This window comes from Struthio camelus, chromosome Z (genome assembly GCF_040807025.1).
Source record: "Struthio camelus isolate bStrCam1 chromosome Z, bStrCam1.hap1, whole genome shotgun sequence".
Lineage (NCBI taxonomy): Eukaryota > Metazoa > Chordata > Aves > Struthioniformes > Struthionidae > Struthio > Struthio camelus.
The window spans coordinates 33506723-33525370 of record NC_090982.1 but is presented as its reverse complement, the minus strand read 5'-3'; the positions used below and the strand labels follow the sequence as shown (position 1 = coordinate 33525370).

The 18648-nt window shown below is 37.8% G+C and overlaps 1 protein-coding gene across 1 annotated transcript in view; it reads right to left on the bottom strand.

The window, feature by feature from the left end:
• LRRC2 (leucine rich repeat containing 2) overlaps positions 1 to 18648 on the bottom strand; it is a 190059-nt gene that overhangs the window by 151557 nt on the left and 19854 nt on the right. The gene's annotated exons all lie outside the window — the stretch shown is intronic.

Sequence of the window (18648 nt, the reverse complement as noted above, 5' to 3'; positions counted from 1 at the left end):
ACGGAGATTATAGTCGCCTGTTTGGCCACTAGAATTTGCTTATCTTTTTCAGACTTTATATCCAGAAAATCAGCTCACAGCAGACCAGACTCTTTTGTAACTCTTGCTGTGTGTTTAAAGAATATACGAAAGGTACCTGGCTGAGTGCCCCTGCGAAGTTTAATCTCTGGTTAAGCTCAGAACAAAAACAAAAGCCTGCAGGCAATGGTATCTGTTACTGAAACAGTAATTAAAACCTAATTTAAGAGGATACTGTTTAATTCAATCCTTGACCTTTTTGAAGCTACTAACAAGTCAGGATAGCTGGGCAGATTCTTTGCCACAAGCAAACAAATCAAACCCAAAAGTATTATGTTTAAACGGGTGGCCCAGCTGTGCACAGCTAAAGCAGGTGTTTATTTGCTCAGCAGTGTGGTTCCTGGAAGAACTTTTTGTTTCTGACTCCAGCCCACAAACTGAACAGGAACTGCTGTCAGAATGGAGGAACCTGCTTCCTGGGGACATTCTGCACATGTCCAAAATATTTTACTGGTAGACACTGCAAATATGATAAACGGATCAGGTGACAGAACTATGGAATGGATTCTTTTCCCTAGAAATAATAAAAAGCTTAACTTTAAGTTACATAACTGGACTTCATAGGATTGTTTCCTAATAACGCAGACTTTGTGGCATGGTGAGGCACGGAGAGTGGACCAAGGACAGCTGTCTGTTCTGCCAGTGCCTCCCGGCCATCCTTCATTGCTTTCCTCACGGCCTGCAAGATGGCTGTGGTAAGAGACATCAGGGTACCCTGCATGACAGGACCCCTTAACCTAGCTCTCCAGTCTTGTTATTCGTGCCTCTGACTATCCCCGAGCCACTTCACCCGCCCAAAATGATGATGAAGTATTCACGGAGATCCCTTTCAGCTGCAGCGAAGGGTTAAATGTGCTTGGGCATCTAGCAAAACTTCCCCCAATCCTGTGATCCAAGGTCAGGTTGCTTCAAAACTGTCACTTATCCCTCCCCACAGAAAAAAGGTGCAAGGACAGGCTCTACTGGTCAGCACTGGTTCCACCAAAGGCCGGCCTGTCACTAGTTACCATAGGGGTTACGAGCTGACAGGCCTCTTCCACATTAGAAACTGTGATGTTTCACCTGTTGTAGTAGCAGATAAACTCTTCAGAAACAAGTGTAGCCTTTCCAGCCTACAGGTTACTCCTTTAGATGCAGGTGTGAGGCATATGCAGGGCATAGGTTATACAGTTTTTATTTACCATGTTGGCTTCAGAAAAAAAGTTGAGGTTTTTTTTTCACATTAAATTCAATGTGAAGCTTGAAAGGTTTGAGTAAATAATATTTGGAATTTGTGAAATTTATCCAAAGTGTGAAACTCACCCTCCACAGGAAAGTAAATGGAGAAGAATGCTTCAATTTTCCTACATTCCGTGGTGAGTGATTCTAATTTATCAGATCTGCCAGAAGTTTAAAAAGCGATCTAATGAGTAGACACGTGTGTGCATACATATATATATATATATATCCATATCTGTATTTATACGTACACACACCAATACACAGTTACATGTATATTTATCTATATATGGTATGCATTTATGCCATATGTTAAAATATAAAATCCACTGGCTTTCTATATCCACACAAAGTCATGTTGATGGCATTTGATTCATGAACAACTATGAACAGTTCTTTCAGGTTCTTTTCAATATAAATAAAAGTCTTCTAAAGGTATAAACTTATCTACGTTTGTCTGTGAAAAAAAAGTCTTTTCTTTGTTAAACGTTTACCATGTTAAGCTGTTAATGTGAGAACTAAGTAAATAAAAAGGGACAGCATTCTGATTACCAAATTTGCTAATTTACTTAATGGTTTGACCAGGTTAATTGGATTTTGTTAATCTCTTTAGAATGAGTTTTTCTGGTCAGGTTCCCTCCAGGACTTTACTTGCAAAGGGAAGAAAACGCTTGAGCACTTTAGTACTCTGACATTTTTGTTTTACACTAAAACAAATTCCTGAGCCTCTAGAGGGAACATTACCTCCAGCTACTTACTCCATATGCACTTGCAAAGAAAAATATGGCAGTACTTAAAATGCAACATTCTGGTGAATTTCTGAGATTTACATATGAATACTCAGATATTTTCTTTCCTAAGCACCATAAAATCTCATCAGTCATTTCTTAAATGTCCTGAGTGCTGCTGTTTGCTGCTTTTTCAGAACTGTGAACACTGTCTTTAAACACCCTCCACCACTACCTGTTCAGCTGAGGTAGCTTCTGGGAAGCCTGAAAGGAAGTAGTTTAGAGCAATAAAGGACTTGAAACAACCCAGGCAAATCATTCTTGTTTCTGCTTAATTTACAGCTATTTAAATGGAAGTTTTTTGTTTGTTCAGGTCCTACAAAAGAAAACCTGCCTGACTGGATGCAGGCTGGACCGAGGTCTGAAGGACTGAGCCTTCAGCATGAAGCCTACCTTCTTACTGCTCCACCCCTGCTCACTCTGCTTTGGCAGCTCCTCTACATGCACCAGAAAGAACCAAAGCAGTGATGTCCTTATTGACACGGGGGTCTGACTGAGGAGCTTCAGCAGGTCGGCTGCTCCAGAAATGACAGTCTGCAGGGGGTGGGAGGACTGCAGGATACAGCCCTGACTGCCCGCTGCATGACTGCAAGCGTTACAGGACTAGAGGGATGGCACATTTCCTGGGAACCCAAGGAAAGACCAAAAAACCATGTCCCTGTATCTCAAAGCAGCCCTGTTTCCACTGGAAATAGTCCAGTGGAAGAAGAAAATTTGTTTGTAAACATGCTAGATATCTTTATAATTTATTGTTAATTGTTTACCTATTTCAGCTACTGAAAAGATAAAACTGTTTTCATAGTGTTTTGTGCAAAGTGGGTTGATTTTTTTCCAGCTAACTTTCTCTTGAATCATGGTTTTAAAAGTTTGCATCTTCATTATTTTCTGGTTTTTTTTCAGATGTGCAACTATTTCACCTTTATAGTTACTATAGCCATGTGCAAATAAATTTATAGTTCAAAACTAATTCCATCTTTTAGCATGTACCATTTCTTACAGATGATAAGCATATTTATAGGGATTATTGTTCGCTGACCGAATTCTTTTGAAAACGCATCTCCCATATGTAGGGTATTGACACTTTAAAACAAAACTGTCTTCATTTTCAATGTGTACACTCATCGATTACTGTGGTAAACAACTAACTAATCTTCCACTTACTTTTCACTTTAAAGAGCTGCCTGTGTAACTGGAGCTGTGCCAAGAAGATGCACAATATTCAGTCTCATCTTTCTACACTTCGTATGGTTGATCCTCTAGGGAAGAGTCTGGAACTGCAGCAGAGTAGATTTATAACCATGCCCATCGTAACAGAGCTGTTACATCATTGAAGCCAAAGGCTAAAATACACATTCAACAATGGTCGATTGTCATTTATTTATTAAGCCTGGTGCCTTAAAAACAAGCACCAACAAAATGAAAACCTGATTTTTCTCTCAGTCCTAGGAACCTGCTTAGGATGTACATATCACTTTGGTAGAATTCATAATATTGATAGGTAGCTAGACCTTACAGAACATCCCAGGATTTTGATTGTTTTATTAATTCTTAACACATTCGGTGAATGTTTGAGAATCCAAATTCTGCAGATTCTGATTTCTTTACTCCTAAGAAGAGTTTTCCACATGCAAGAGTGGAATCAAGGGAATAATAAGGCCTGTTTGATTACCCTAACATAGGAAGTTTGAGGTATCCCTTTATGGTACCTTAGCTCACAATACACTTCTACACACAGAAGAGCTCCTGGTTTACTGGCCTGTACACAGTCAGCAAGATAGGTATATGAAAAACAGCATATGTTCATGCCCAGCAGGGATGTGTTGCACAAACAGTTGTTTCTCTTTCATATGTCTTCCCTGCGCTGGGAACTTAAGTCAACATAACTGCTTTTGTACAGACCACTGGTAACTCAGTCATTGCCCGCAGTAGGGAAAATGGATTGACATACAGCTCTACCTGCAGGACTGGAGATATTTTACTCCTAATGCAGCCTGGGACAATCTTGCTTAAAAACATGTTAACTAATAGCAATGAAGCTGATTTAATGTCCGTTAATATGAAGAAATCAAAAATATCTAAACCAACACTTTTTTTCCAAAGAATGTCTGGTTTCCTATATGGCCTAACAGTTTTTATCCGTCCTTCCATGAGGGCAGTCTAATTAAAATTCCTCTAGTCTTTCAAGAAAAGCCAAAGAATTAAGGCACCAGGAGTTCAGAAGTGCACTTTTTTTCCACCCAGTTAGATTTGTGATGGAGTTTCTAAGTATGGGATAGCTTCTGTTTTGAGTCAGCTCTTCAGAAACAGTGTATAAGGCTGCACTTGATTAATCTGCCAACCATACCTAGCTCTACACTTCCTTTTCTCACCTACACAAACACATAGCAATATCCCCAGTCTGACTGGCTTAATAACTAATCGGCTTTCCTCTAGCCTAGATAAATCACCCCATAAGTCAGCCCATAAACCCTCAGTTGGTCATCTCTGTTTTACTATGTTGTTGAAGCAGGATAATAAACTGAGACACAGTTCTGATAATGGCAGAAATGTGTGTTAATCTGTCAATAAGCCAATCTATCCCTTTTAGCCTCCAGACTTCATAGTAAGGCTCCAGCACTTAAGGGGATACATTTCATGTGCATTTTTTCTCATCCCTCCACAAATAAATTGAGAAAACAACCAGAACACTAATTCTCCACTTAGTATCCTTTATACGTAGATCTGGGGAAAGCCATCCAGTAGAGCCCAGTTTAATTCTGGTATTTCTCTCTTCACAAAAAGAAAATCAGAACTATCAAACAGATAGCGAGGAAAAGTGCTACCTATCTTAGTTATAATTAAATTAGATTAAACACGTTATTTCACTGTACACATTATCCCATTGCAGAAGTGATCATTAGTTTTCATTAGGTAGCGCAAGGGGAGATGGGACAGGAGTGCACAACACTGGGAAGTGTTAGTCAAAAGGCAGCAAATATTTGTACTTCTGCTTTTCTAATGAAATCTGCTCATTACTACTGCTCCTCACTAACATTTAAATTACTTGGGTGACTTTTTCCATTCTTTCAAAACACAGTTTCTTTCTTTTATTCATTAGCTCACTTTAAGTATTAACTATATTGAAATACAGCAGAGTTTTCATTTTCTCCCATCCTTATTCTTTTCCCTCTGCCCACCTTTACGGAACTGTGAGAAAACGTAAATTTCACTAAAGTAGTCATAATTAAAGACTTTTCTCCTTAGCCAGAAATAACTGACTCTTTTCTGCTTCTTTCTCAGGGAAGCACTGAGGACTTTTTGCTTCTGTAGCTCGCCATGCCCCTACACAGGGCTAGACAAACAGCAGACGCAAATCTGGATCTGGACGACGAATACACTTGCTTGCGCCTTGCCAAGGCCCTAGATATGTGCGGTCTCCTGCTTTCTCTAAGGAAGCTGTTGCAGCATGTTGCCATAATTTTCAGGCGCAAAGGTATCCTGAAGCACCTGGTTTGCTCAGTGGACCTAGCTCAGACACACTGCCAAATTGAGCTTGGTAAAATTATTCTGCAGCCTTCAGGAGAAATTAAATAGCCATGTTCAAGAGTCAGAGTGCTATCTGGTCAGACAGCATGCTCTGCATCACAGATGCTGCCTGGTTATGGATATGGTGCTGGCAACTGTACACAAGTCTGTGTGTTGCTGTCATGTATAGAGAGCTTCCTCTTCCCCGAAGGGAATAGGATCAGCTGCCAAGCAGCCTGAGGATGTTGTGAATCACCTGAATAGGGACAGAGTATTTCTGGCTGGGTCAAGCCCTTCTCCTAACGTTATAAACATATGAATTCATATCAGAAAATACACTGGAGCTATCATCAGACAAGCTGTCTAGATAGTGCCCATCCCAGCTGCCATACCGTGAAACAGCAGAAATTTTGGCCAAAAATAGTGCCACTGTGAGATAAAATGTGTAACACTTTCTTCTGTGAAAAGGGGTTGTGAACTAAAAGGTTCTTGGTGTCCTTTATGAACTTAACATTAAAGGCAGTCTGGGAAGGTCATCTGAAAAGCCACACTTAGAAGTCAGGTCTCCTATCAGATTTTTATTGCATGTCTGTTAACAGCTGCCAAGTGCTACAGCCCATCACATTTCAAACCCCCGTCTTCTGCAAGTCCAGCCATGAAGAGGGCAGCTAATTCCCTGTGCTGGGAGATACTTCATGTTTTTCTTTGTGTAGCTACACTTCTGATTTCAGAACGAATTCGCATGTTGTTGTAGTGCAGCTCAGGCAGGGCACTGATTTTTATGTTCAGCCTAAAATCACAGCCCAGCCACACAGTTTCCGTGCTCAAAATGTCTATGTCCTTCAGCAGGACTTTCACAAAGCGTTCTGTTACAGGCTTAGACCCTAGCAAATTGTACAGTGTTGCTATAGTTCATATAATGTCTGCACTGCTGTACCCTGTTATAGCCACCATGAACAGATGCTCAGGAAATTATTCAGTAGCATACAGCTGATCTTGCCATCTCATAGAAGGTTTCGAAATAGTGCTTATATTTCTTTTTCATACAATTACAGAAAACTATTTCATGTTTGTTCATGCTTGCTGAGAATAAAGAGGGCAATGAATCTGGATTACAGAGGAACCTGAGTACAGCTCACAGCAACAGTACCTTTTAAATGAAATATCTTATCGTTTGACTGAAATTACATTATTGCAACATTTCAAAGGCTTGAATGAACAATTATAGAAGTATTATTGTTGTAGCACCACAGATGGACAAGTTCTTTCAGAAGAGTAAAACCAAAACAAAACAACAGATAAATGTGCCTGGGAACCTTGTCCTGAAAGTATTGCATACATTTTCACATATCTCACAAAATCTCTGTATTTTATGCTTGAAGTGGGTCCAGAAGATCTCCTTACATATGACAATAAGTTTGAGCAGACAAGTGAGAAAAAATTTAGCAGTAAACATAGTCACCTGCAGTCAACAAAAATTACAAAATGTAGTATAAAAGTCTGTCCAGATAAATGTTATTAACCTACTTCACTGACACTAAATTTTGTGACACCTCTCATCTGTCCTCATGGACCTGTGACCACTGATTATTTTTGAATCATGGAAATGCCACCCTTTTTATACCAATTATCTTTGACCGATGGTGTTTATTATTAACCATTCGCCATGTCTTTCTGCTCTCCTGTCGAGCTTTGGTTGCTCAGTTAAACAACAGAAACACAATTATGGAACTTGGATGACCAGTCACACAAGAATATTAGTAAATAGAGGCAAACAATGGTAATATTTCACATACAATGGGCTGAAATCTATTCACAGAAACTGGGTGGATTTCTTCTTAAAAAACTAGCAGCACAGTCAGCCCCATTTTATTTTTCTTAGTCTTATTATACCTGTCTGAAAGCTAGCACATCCTGAGACAGTGAAGAGTGAATATGAAACGTGAAGGTTGCCAACAGCAGTGAGATAAAAGATCTTTTTCCCTGCCTGCAAATTGCCTCCAGAAAAGCTACTGCCACACACCACAATGTTGTAAGACACGTCAGCATTTCTCTGATCAAGAAATTATATATCCTCATATTGGTTTTCAGCACCTGCACTATTTACAATCATTTGAGTCTTCTCAACCTCGGCCACTAAGGACTATTATGCACTCTTATGACCTGTTAGCCATGAGGATTCATTTCTGTTGTCATGTTTTACTATAATTAAAGCTGGTTGTTCAGTCATTTATAGTAAGGCTGAAAATCCAGCTCAAAACAGAGGAGCAAGGAATGTAGCCTTTCCAAGTAGCACATGGACTACCCAGAGTGTATAAATAAAACACTCACTTCATTTTTTCCACGTTCATAGTTCTGTTTTCCTTCATCCCCTTGTTCCCTTTCTCTGTTCTTCCCACAGCTCAGATACAACTCTCTGCTCTTGTTCCTATATCCTAGATACTTGTCCTCCACAGAGGAGAAGGATGTTGCTCCTACCCCTGGTAAGCAGAGCCACAAAAGCTAGTTTCCTTTTTTTGTATAACATTCAGGCCAAATTCATTAACACGTCCAAATAGTACTAACCAATGAATCTGGACTAAACAAACAATTTTAATCATAATAAAACACGATGTTATGGTCCTGCTAGTCCTATGGATTTAGAGCCTTTAACAAACCTTTGTTTGCTTAGGAGAGGTCTGGCAAAGATCTATTTCCAAAGAAAATCAAGCAAAACAAAAAATTCACACAAACAAGATGAACAGTGGACTTGTGGACATCAGGCAAATAAATAAACTGACACTAACCACATGATAAAATGTGCAGGTCCTGTCTGGTATCAAGTCATGTCTTGTCAGAAATTTTTAATAGATTAAATGAATGTCTTTCATTGCGATATTTAGATTAAGACCTTTTGAACACTATCTGGAAATAAAAGACGATACCAAGAAAAAGGATCGAATGAGAATATGAGGACATGCTAATAGAAAAGCACAGAGTAAAACTGTAACTTTTTATGGTATGTCTGTAGAAGAAATAGGTAATAATCCATCAGTTCTTTTACACCCTGACTCCCCATGGTACAGCAGAGATAATGTCCCTTTCATAACACACAAGGGCGTTCACTAAAAACACATTAAAGGCTGTGAAGGCATTCAGAGATTATGATGAAAGTTTGGGGTTTTTTTCTCTTTAAAATAGACAGGCTATCAATGTCTAATTACGGCAATTCAGAAAATAGTCATATGAATGAGATTAAAAGATAGAGGAAGGAACAGACAGAAAAAGTGTTACTCACTGGTAACATAGCCACATTAGACTTATTTACAGACCTAGTGAGCTTCTACAGCACAAGCAGACTCTGAAAGATTCCTGATGCTTCCTGATTTTACCTGTGTTAGGAACCTAACAAACCCAGATTTTATCACAGCACTTCTTCACGCCCAAGAATGGCCCACAGAAAGCATGTTAAGATGAGAAAGGAGATGTGGAGGCAGTGAATAACTCAGCAAAAATTTCACTCTCCATCTGTAAGTATGGGCTAGGGTACATTCACTGCAGTTATATAACAAATGGATTCCTGGATCAGTTATAGAGTTGCTATGAACGAACCACTTTAGCCCTCAAAGCCTCATTCTTCCCATCTGTAAAATGGAACCACTAACACTTCTTTCTGTATAAAGTTTTTTGAGGTACACACGTAAAAAGCTCTGTACTTAAAGTGAGCATTCATCATTCTTCAGTTACTGATAGCTTTGCTGTCCTTGCTTTCTCCAAGTTTCTGAAAAAAGTTACATCTTTGATATTACCTCCTCAGTGTTTGCTTGTTGCTTTTTTAGGTTTATTGTTTATGATCCGACTGTAAAGGGCAAGTTCTGATCTGATGTACAGCGCCCTGCCTTCCAGGTCAACTGATTATACGTGCCCAACATTTTTCTTTCAACACTTCTAATATAATGGGAGGATTTTGGTGAATTCATTCATGTACAACTTGCAAATTATTCATCAGTCCAGTAATCACAGTCTCAGCAATGGAATAAAATATTATTACAATAAGCAATAGGTATATCACCTAAGTAATAAGTATAACATCAGTGCCAAGTTTTCTCACCTAAGATTCATAATTGCTATTTTTCAATAAAATGTACATTCCATACATACCAGTTCATAAACAAGCACAATTCCACTGATTCTAGCGCTTTTCAAAGGGGAGCAGAAGCTGATTTTATATTTTTTCCCCTCAGGAAGCCCTTATTTATATCCTTCAGAAACTGATATCCAAGTGCCTTCATAAGACGTTTCAGGACATAGCTTGATTGGCAGAAACACAACAGTTGAGAAATTGGGAATAGAATAATGTGAAATGCACAATAAACTATGCCTTATATGCTTTTACTGTTGAAGAAATAAAAGAGAAAAAAAAAACTCTTTCACTGTCAAAAGAAGTCTGACCTAACTTTTTAAATCTTAATCTGATTTGGTAAAAAAAGATTAATCAAGCTTTTTAAAGCTTTTCAATTCCGTAAAAAAATTACAGATTTTTTAATCCCTTAAACAAATCAGATGACAGACAGTTCAAAAGAAATGGTGTCTTTCCTACATAATGTTTAAAGTAAACTTGCACTTGTGTCTCAACAGATAGAAGATGAGATGCCCCTCTTTCTTATTTTGGGGTAACTCTTCAGTGACAGTGCAGTTATCTTAGATATATGATGGTTTCACTAAGATTAAAATTTGACCCTTTTTCTTGTATTTGTTTATATAAGACATGAAAAATGACATGTCTTTCAAGTAATTACTAATTGGGAGGCCAAAGTAATAATAAAAAGCTCATAAATTAAAATGTCAAGCAGGCTAACACAACATTTGATAAATGACTAGGCTGTTCCTCAGGATTACATTTTAATGTCATTCTAATAGCTTGATTATAAAAGACAATTACTGCATTTAAAATAGGCTGGGCATAACATAACTAGATCCAGATCTCATTTTAAACTAACCCGGATGTAAATTATCAGCAGAAATATAAGCTTAATTCAGCACAAGAAAACATCACATGAGAGCTATAAGCAGTTCTAAATCATTACAAAAGCAAAACTGCAACTATAAGAGCCATATTTAGAGAGGTACACTGCAGACTTTTCAGCTACTTAGGTGAAACTGTTAGGTTAGGCTTTAAGCCTCCCAAGGCACTATGGTATCTACATGCTTTTTAAAGTGGAAATAATTTCCTCAAAATATTGATTCGTATGACATGACTATAAAATAAATCTGTACAACTTTTGAAGTCACATAATATTCATGCAATTGACTCTGGACCACCTAAGGGCCTGTACAGACTATATTGATGATCAATATTAAGTATCAAATTGAATCTTGCATGCCAAGTCTCAGCCTGAAACATATCTCCATCATGAAAACCAGAGAGCTCTGAATATTTCCCTGTGTGTTTCGTAGTGGTCTAGTCCTCTGCCTATGGTTTCTTGTTCATTTTTGCCAGTGTGCACCACTGAAATTACAGAGCAGAACTGTTGGTGACTTCTCAGACAGGAAGAATTTGGGCAGCTTCAAACTTAGGACTACAAGCAGGGTTTTGAGATCTGTTTTAGCTCAATGTTGCACTGAAATCAATAATTTTCAAAAGACATTCCATGCAACTCTTTTGCTATGAAAAAACATATCTTAGAATAGCTGGTAGGCAATCTACCCAATATTACAGGAAAGTGCAAATACCTGCTCTGAGTCATACAGGGGATTAAAGAGGTATGTCATTGACTACGTCTCTCAAGCCCAAAGAGTATTTCATTGTTTATATGAAGTGAAGCAGCTCCAAGAGGAGAAATTGTGAGAGTCTGACCCCATCAGCAGCCTAGGATCCAGGATCACCCATCTGCTTTGTCTGACCTAGAGCAATGAATCGCAAGCCTCGTGTTACATTTCATGGCTACATTCCACTCACAGTGTGACACTTACTGAACAGTCAGATAGTAGAAAAATTAATTTCATCTAAACTAACTATGGAGTCAATAGGGATATTTAATGGCACATCGTAATCTTCCTCTCTCCTCCTTTCTTCCCGTTTGCCAATCTCTCTCTAACATTCACCAAGCAATAAATAACCTGTTTCTCTATTGTAAGAGCTCAGGTGACCCTGATCACCTTTCCTTTACTATTTTCTTATCTTTCCTCCAGAGGAACCAAATTTTCTCTCTGATGGTCTCACTGAGGTTTAGCAATTTAAACAGAGAGCACTTGTTCGAAGTTGGTATTTAGCTCTGAAGTTTGCTGTTTCTATTTCAGACCTTGTGCATTTTTCCCAGCTCTACCAGTTGATCTAAGAAAAGATATTACCCCACCTATGAATCTCATCCAAACTTTAGTCATTGACAGAGAAGTGGAATAAAACCTACTGTGTTATAGATGGAGCCATATTCTGTCACATTTCAAGCTGAGCCATTAGTTTGACCTTGCACCCCTTAATGCTTTCAGATAAACTCTGGCAGATCTAACAGTTAAAGCACTGAAGGCAAACGGGCTAATGCAAAGTCAGTTTGCCAAAGGTCAGTCATGGCACATTAACTCACTGCTTCTCTTGGATCAGATAAACATGGGCAGATAAACATGGGCCAGATAAACTGTCAACCTCAGTAAAATATTCAATACAGTGCCACACAGAAAATTACCAGCTAGGCTGAAAAAAAATACAATCTGATATAAGACATATAAGTGGATAAGAACTGGCTAAAATCAGATAACATCTCTTCTTTGATCTCTTCTTTCCTATTTGCAAGAAGATTCCAAGTGGAATTCCTTGGGAGCTATTTTACTACTTTTTGGAGTGGTGTTACTACAGTTTTGAGTGGTGATACTTGGTGACACAAAATAAAGGTGTATGTTAAAGAAATTTTCCAGATAACACAAAGTTGGGAGACTGTCATCAGCACAGGGAGTATCAGATACAAAAAAAAACAAGTGACTTGAAAGACTGAAATAGAGAAAACAAAAGGCAGGTCGTGAACTTAGGATCTAATTAACATTCTGTTATAAGCAGGAGCTTATCAGCTGGAAAAAATAAATGAGGAGACCTAGATGGGTGTGTTAGCTGATTAGAGAGTGCTTATGAGCATGATACATCTCTGGAAAAGATAAATGTGATTCTAGGACATATTAGATAGTTATTTCCAGTCAAAATAAAGAAGCAGTCACATCATGTTTAAGGTACTAGTACTCAGGTGGGATATCACATACAGTTCTCATTACCCATGTTCAATGAGACCAAATTAAAATCAGAGCAGGTGCAGAGAAAGGCCATGATACCTCTGAAGAGAATGGATATGGCAGGAGTCCAAAGGCCTTGATTGACTTATCTTAGCAAAATAAAGAATGAGAGGGGAGATGGTTTCTTCTATATATAACCTGGAGGAAAGCAGAGGAGAAATTCTCTCTTGAATAAATTTAGGATGGAAATTAAAATACAATATAAAATGCTTTGAGAAGGAAATTTCTAGAGCAATCTTTCAGTGGAAGTATCTGGAGCCAGAAATATAACTCTTTTCAAGACGGAACAGAGAGGTTATGCAGTCAGGTTGCCAATAACAGCTGAGAAAAGGAGGTCCCTCCCAATCTTTTCTCCTTTTGTCAGAATAAGTAGTACCTTACTCCTCTGTGTTTTTCTGTTCATCTCAGTGGTGCCAGTGGAGGGGGGAAGAATCCACCCAAGAAAGTGGAAGTGCTAAATTCTATAACAAATTATATATGCTATGATCCCAGCTAGCAAACAGCTGAGCTCAGATTCCTGTGCTATTCAGAGCATTAACAGCTTAGCTGGAATCCTGTCATGTAGCCTACCAGGTGCTCTTATAGAGCAACACTTCAAAAGGAGAAAAAAAATATATTTATCTGTTAGTCACGCAGTGACATAAGCCTGAAACAAGCTATGTTGTTCAACATGTTCTGTTCAGATCTACCCATTTTCTTGGAGGGGACAGTACCAAATTCTTGCAAGTCATATGGAAATTATGTTCCAGGGATCTGCACTTGTCAAAGAATAACTGTTTCTCCAGAGCCAACTTCTGACATCAGCAGCACCTGCCAAAAATTATAGCACAGATCAAAAGTGGTATTCAGAGTTTGTGCCCTGTAACTGTCTGGTCATTCCACTGTCTGACCACTCCACTTCACAAAGTAAGACTGTGGGTTTGGGTTTTTTTTTTTTTTGCCCTGCTGTTAAACCAATTCAAAATGGCAGATGTCACCACTTCCAAATAAAAATGAGTGATGGGTGAAAAGATTTCATCAGTTACTCCTGGCAGTTGGAGTCCTCTAGAAAAGGGGAACCCAGAGATAAAGCTGACACTATTCAGTAATCACTCAAGAAATCCATACTTTCACAGAAGAGGAAGCAACTATACTATCAAAGTAAGCATTTATTTTCTTGTATTTAGGCCAGAATAAGATTTTCTCTTCCTATCTTTATTATTAAACTCACCTAGATATACATGCACATACATTTATTTTTATTAGAAACTGTGAATTTGAACAGTGCTTTCTTCTCTTCCTTTCATGATCTTGAATTCTCTATATGACTGTATATTTTACTGGAAAATAATCTGATCCTGTCTGATTTATAAAATCTCAGAGGTATCCTGCCTCTATTTTGTTTCACTCTAATCTTAACTTCCATTATTAACCTGTCGTTTGCTCCTCTGTTGGTTTTGTGTACTGTTATTAGAGCTTGTACAGTTAGTTAAATGTACTTCAGCTGAAAGAAAGATATTAATTAAATGAACGTGCAAGAGGACATTAAACCTAATGATGCATCCTATAAGCAGAATTTAAAACATTTTAGAACATAAAGCTTTTTCAAAAAAAAAAACAGGTTTTGAGCACAGGCACTATACTGTGTAATACTGCAGCAATTCTGCAATGCTGGAAAATGTTCTATGTTTAGGCAAACAAATCCCAGTGAAGGGCAAAAGGAATAGGAGACTAATTAGTGGCCTGACAAAGATAAAATAGCTCAGGCCATGATATGACCTTAGGGACTGATCCCAATTGAAATCAAAGACGACCTTTCCACTGTTTACAATGGGATCCAAAAAACCCCTAAACAATTAGGGAACACATGAATGTTCATGTTCAACATTCAAAGTGGCTGAATGCTCAAACTCTTTGAAGGTGTTAAACTTTGCCCTATCTCCAGCTTTTACAAAGGAAATATTGTTTAAAATATGAACAATATCATACCTGTCAAAGATTCTATTATTCTATTATTTCAAAGAGTCTATTATTTCAAAACAAGCATTTTGGAAAGTGTAGAAATATTTAAATGTTGTTTCATCTTCATGGTTAAAATAATTTCCGATGAGAAAGAAAATATATGGCTAGTTTGTTTCTTTCTATTAGCCAAACCAATTGATTGCATTTTTTATTATGAACCATTTAGATTAAAAGCGACTTTGAGGTTTTCTCAAAATACATTTAGTTATCAACAGTTTTACTTGATAGAGTAAATCTCTCACCAAATACTAAAATATTTTCAGTGTTTCTCATTGCATACCTGAGCATTGCCTCTCAAAGACGGCTAAGTTAAGACTTTTTTCACAGAAAGACTGAAACTGGATAAAAAAAATCCTGAAGTTTCAAACATTTCCCCTTTTGCTTGTTCATTTTACCTAAAAGTTACTAGAATAGTACTTTTTCTTCAAAATAATAAGTTATTTCCAATTCTAAAAATTTCATCTGGCATATATTCCAAAGCAGAAATGCAGTTATAAAAGTTGGAGAAGAGAAATTATGTATCTGTTGAACTGTTTTAAGTATCTCAGTGAAGGCTGTATGAAATTATCATAATTCAAAATGTGCAATCCAAAAAAGGGCTAAGACCAGAGCATTTAGCAACATACTAATTAACACCTTTCCAAAGCACATTTGGCCTGTAGATCAGTTTAAAAGACAGAAGGTTGTACCACTGTCTGTTTCTACACTAATTTTGTGGGTGTGAAAAACTCTGTGCATATCCTATCTTCCAGCTAGAGGCAAAATTTCTTCTTCTTTGCACAGAAAAGACCTACTGCGGAAAATCTACTAACCACTCACACTTTGAATTTCCTTTAAACATGGTGTGGGGCAGTAGCTCAAAGAACTTAAACCAATACATTTTTGTATAGATGCTATCTGTGTATCATGAGTGATAGACTGTCTCCCAGATTACTGCATGGCCACAGGACTTATAATTTGATTACAACTGTAAGAGGTTTTTCTTTTGAAGACTGTAGTTTTATTTGCTATCATATTTTTTTGTGGATGTTCTCTATGAATTAACAATTTATGAACACATAAATTAATTCTTGTAAGTAACCAATACTGTAAAAATCCTCTCATACACCCATGGTCATATTTCTGACAGTTGAGTGTCATAAATACCTAACAGATATACTGCTTCAGCAAAAATCTAGTTATTTAAATGTTTATTTAAATGTTGTTTTATCAACTTCACTCACAGCAAAATTGGCCAGTTGTACTTCAAATGGGCAGGCAAGATCGCACAACTCATACAGAAATATTCTCTCCTCAACCATCTTACTTGAATGCATAATAAGGTACTTTGCCTGGCACCAGCATTACGCCCACATCAGTAGTCCCTCATAGGAAATACATTGCAGAAATTTTCATAACATAAACTTTCAGTCTGTAAACAACACTTACAGCCATTCAAGCCCTCTGAATGAGTCATTATGAGTCCATAGCAGTGTTACTGTTGCCTACTTTTATCTGCATATTTTATTTTTATATTGGTGAACAAATATGTTAAAACATCCTGCCATTAGCAGCCAGAAAGTTGCCTTCCCAACTTTCCTTCAATTTCTCTGGGACAATACCACTATCAGAAATAAAAATAAAGATGATGAAGAACCTTCCTGTACATGTTGATCACTTTCTGCTCAGGCAAAACTGGTAGAGTGATCCAAAGAAATAGTTATTACTTACAGAGGTACTTACTATCTTGGCAGTATCTGAACCCTGAGGTATGTATAGGCTATTAGGTAAAGGAATCACAAACAAACAAGTTTGCCATAATTAACTTAACAGTGTCAGTAACTTCAATTTATATTGTTGGGTCATCATAAAAGGAAGCAGAAACTCACCAATAAAAAAAGTTTTCTAGAGGAATAGTAAAAAAATTGTTTGTTCCAAATAAAACAAACTCAGAGAATTACTCAGAATTCCAAACCAAACTCCTAAACAGAATGCTTTGATTAGAAAAAAGAAGATATTATATAGTATACCTGAGCTCTAATCTTTCTGTACACAGACGTTCTAACGCCAGGCTCTCAGAAAGGATACTTTCACATGTCACAAGATGAAAACTGCCGACTAATAGTGCCAGAAACCATTATCTGCAAAAGTCCTGTATCAAGAATCTGCTTAGCAAGGATACTACAGTGATACCATGCGAAACACTCACTATCACTGACATTCCTGGGAATTATTATCAAGTCAAATCCTCTTGGCTTCCAAAGAATCCTAGAATCAAGCTAGACTAACACCTGCAGAAGTATCTCCCTCTTTTGGGTACCCAAATTGACTACAGCTTGTGCCTCTGAGTAGAGCAGCCAAAGGACAGAGGCACCCTAAAACCCCCAAAACCTCCCATAAAGACTGAAAGCCCTCTTCTGCACTGCTTGAAGAGATTCTAGAAGTGTAATAATCATAAAAGCTTTAGCATAAGTATAAAAGCTTAAGCATAAGCATAAAAGCTCATATGAAAGGTTAATGTGTTATGGCAGACTCCTACATGAGGCAAAGGATAATAGGGTTTGGAGGGCAACCTACTCAGACAGTTTGTCAGCAGGTTGCACTTCACTTCTAAGGCAACAGGATAATTATCTGAAGAGTGTCAAGTGGGCAGCTGCTACTGATAGAAGAGTCTTTAAATGATGCAGTGACCCGAATGACCTACTGGTCTAGGAAAGATGGTTATATGATTATATAATCATATTCCGTCACTCACTATAACAAGTTATTACCAGAGACTTTTTAACACTGTTCAGAGCCCGTAGAATTAAGATACAGAGAGGGCATATTCCAGTGCGTCCGTGACACACATATCTTTTTTGCAAGACGAAAACTTGAACACTACTGTTATCTCAGTGCCTCATAGTGACACAAAAGATTATTCAAAGATTACCTTTATTCCCATTTAGATGATACTATTAACATATAAAGTACATTTAGGAAAAGATGGTAGTTGAACTCCATAAGAGTAGCAACTTCCTCTCTACCCTGCTGTGCTACATCCATGGCATCCCAAAAACAAAGTAGGGGAAACATTAGACACCTGCTATTTGCCTCAGAGAAAAGGTCCACTTGTTCTGGTGGTATTACAGCTCTTGATGACTTTGCTGTAAAGAGGATCAGTATACTAACCACTCAGATGTATCTGATACTTCATCCAATAGGAGATTATATTACGTATACATATACCAGATCACACACTTACTGCTTGAGTTGGATTATGCTGGTCTTCAAGCGTCTGGACTTCTCTGTGGAAAAATGTTGCATCTGGAAGCAGTAGAGACTTTTCTTTTTGTTAAGCAAGTTTCCTAGTCTGATCAGACTTAGCATAGATTTTGAGCAAGTTATTTGTTATTTTGGGGCTTTCTCAAAAACAGTTTTGTGAAAACTATGGCAAATCCAAAATATCTTGGCTAGGAAGATAAATCATTCCCAAGATCTTTCTGATGTTTCCTTTTAAAACTTCTGGAGTTTAAAATACAGCATTGAATAGGAAGACATTATACAATGTGGCCTTTCTTGGGTCACATCTGACTCTCCCTTTCTACTTCTCTGGTCTTTTGCTATGAGCATTGCACGAAACAGCAGTTTACCCAAATTGGTCTACGTCGGCATAGTCTTAGTATTCTTAAGAACAGCTCATAAACTATGGCCCTGCCTACAAAGCAGACTCACAAGAACATATCAGGGTCTGTGAGGGACTAACCTCACCAGCAGTTCCAGTGCAGACAGTTGGCAAAAGTATCTAGTGACAGCCAGACTATGGACAAACACAAGAAAGCAA